Source organism: Babylonia areolata, chromosome 18 (genome assembly GCF_041734735.1).
Source record: "Babylonia areolata isolate BAREFJ2019XMU chromosome 18, ASM4173473v1, whole genome shotgun sequence".
NCBI classification, from domain to species: domain Eukaryota; kingdom Metazoa; phylum Mollusca; class Gastropoda; order Neogastropoda; family Buccinidae; genus Babylonia; species Babylonia areolata.
The window spans coordinates 15,946,795-15,949,294 of NC_134893.1; the positions used below are offsets into that span (position 1 = coordinate 15,946,795).

At 39.4% G+C, this 2,500-nt stretch overlaps 1 protein-coding gene across 1 annotated transcript in view; it reads right to left on the reverse strand.

Annotated features, from left to right (window-relative positions):
- Positions 1-2,500, reverse strand: part of LOC143292514 (dual 3',5'-cyclic-AMP and -GMP phosphodiesterase 11-like) — a 173,762-nt gene that overhangs the window by 160,795 nt on the left and 10,467 nt on the right. The gene's annotated exons all lie outside the window — the stretch shown is intronic.

Below are 2,500 nucleotides of genomic sequence, written 5' to 3' on the forward strand. Positions count from 1 at the left end.
AAAACTTAAAATGTTCATTTGGATTCAAACACAGTGAAGTGCAAGGAAATGTTTTAACCTTCGAAAGACCATCAGTTAATTGCCTTGGGTCATGAATGCAAAACTTTATTCCATCTTTCTACGGTTGCACAAATTGTCAAAGCGTTCGGGTGTACAGAAAGTGTACGTTAGAGCCCAAAACCGGTTGTTGTTTTGTTTTTTTTAATTAGGAAAGTTTAAATTAATATTTCAACATGATCTTTGTGTTCATACTCAGACAATGAATAGTGACACAAATATAAAAACGCCGGAGTCCTACCGCTACATGAATGTCACTGAACTTACAACATCCGACTTTTTGTCGTACTTAAAAGATGGTACAAGCTGTGTGTGCGTCGGCGAAAAACTGAAAATTGGTTTTTATTCTTGCTTTCCCAAAAAAAGTTAACGTTTTTTCATTGCGAATGACAAAAAAGCAACCACAATTTTGACTTAAATGATTTTTTTATATAGATATTCAATGCAAGGTAATAAGACACAACTTCTACACATAAACTTTGAATGGGAGGCATTGAATTTCTCGTTCGAGGTAGACCTTGATATTTATGCAAATCAAAATATCATCATTTTGAATTCTAATGCGCGAACACGAACCCTTACAAACATCCTAACGATTCTTTTTTTACGGACGGGTCAGTACTCGACAAAAGAATAAACGGTGTAGCATTATAAAATCCTGTATTTAAAACTCAAACTCGTTCTTTCCTGTAAATGAATTATCTATATTTAATATGAAAGTGACTGCTGTTGTGCGACCAGTGGAGTATCGGTGTCTTCCAGTAACTGTGGTCATAGTCATCCTTTTAGCTGGATGTTGATAGCATTTTACACTGCATCATAATTATCTTATTTTAGCGTCAGTTTTGCTCTCCTAGAAATAGCCTTTCATTCAGGAAGAAAACATTCAGAACTGCTGATACGCAATCATTGTTCTTCTCACAACTCTCAGCATCCATATCCTATAGCCTGATGTCATCTTTATGATTGAATAAAACAGGAAAACCCCACCCTCTGTTTTTTTTTCAGTCTGTCTGTCTGTCTGTCTGTCTCTCTCTCTCTCTATCTATCTCCCTATCTCACTCTCACTCACTCACTCAACGTGCACGCACGTCTAATACTACTTAAGTAAAAATGACATTAAACCAAAGAAGACCACCACAGATTTGAACACCAAACATTCAACACCACTCTGGCGAACACTCAACTTTCACCATCAGATTGATGTGTTCAAAGACGCTTGCTAATCATCGACTTTTCAGTTTTAAAAGAGGGACGACAGTAAAACAACCAACACAATATCTCCAGGGGAAAACAAAAGTTCACAAAATACATTTGTTTGATTTACAGTTTTCGGGATAATCGACATTTACATAAAGGGGAACAAATGAAAAACAATTTCTGCAGATATCTCAACCGTTCGAAATAACGATAATTTCTGGTCCACATGCGATGAAGTCAGCAGATCTCATTCTCCTGACATCATTGTAAGATTCTTCACATTAATAAAATCGTTATTACATTATATGTCTCCATGGAAACATGGAAACCCATTAACGGCCATCACCATCCTGTAAATAGCAAAACGATAGGCAAACCAGCCGGAGGGCAGATTCCAGAATCGATTTCATCAGGAGCCGATGTTCCAGCAGTCCGCTTGAAGGAATACAGTAAACGGCCGACTGTTCTTACTGTTCTGTGACTGAGGACTCAGAAAATGATCAGTTACTTTACACTAATGGGCTGTGTGACTGTGCCGTTACCACCCAGTGACATTCAAGGTGAACTTCAGTATCCACTTTAGCATGGTGTAATCACTAAAACAACTAATGTGTGTAAGCAATTCACTAAGTCACAGTCACAAGTGTACAGCTACCTACCACACCTTACGTGTCTTCTGCCTTCACCACTACGTCAGCAAAAGGTCATTTTAATTTTTTCCTTTTCTTTCCCTTTTGCTGGCTGAACTACAAGGCAGTTTTCATAAGGAAAACGCCAGCGCACTATTCAGCCACTTGTATACAGTTGGTAACTTTTGTCGTTTGTAACTGACTCTGTTACACTACAACATTAATCAAATGATCCTACAAGACAACAAAACATGACTGTCAAATATCTTACACGGTTTGATTCATACCACTGACGGGCGCAATAGCCGAGTGGTTAAAGCGTTGGACTTTCAATCCGAGGGTCCCGGGTTCGAATCACGGTGACGGCGTCTGGTGGGTGAAGGGTGGAGATTTTTACGATCTCCCAGGTCAACATATGTGCAGACCTGCTAGTGCCTGAACCCCCTTCGTGTGTATATACAAGCAGAAGATCAAATACGCACGTTAAAGATCCTGTAATCCATGTCAGCGTTCGGTGGGTTATGGAAACAAGAACATACCCAGCATGCACACCCCCGAAAACGGAGTATGGCTGCCTACATGGCGGGGTAAAAACGGTCATACACGTAAAAGCC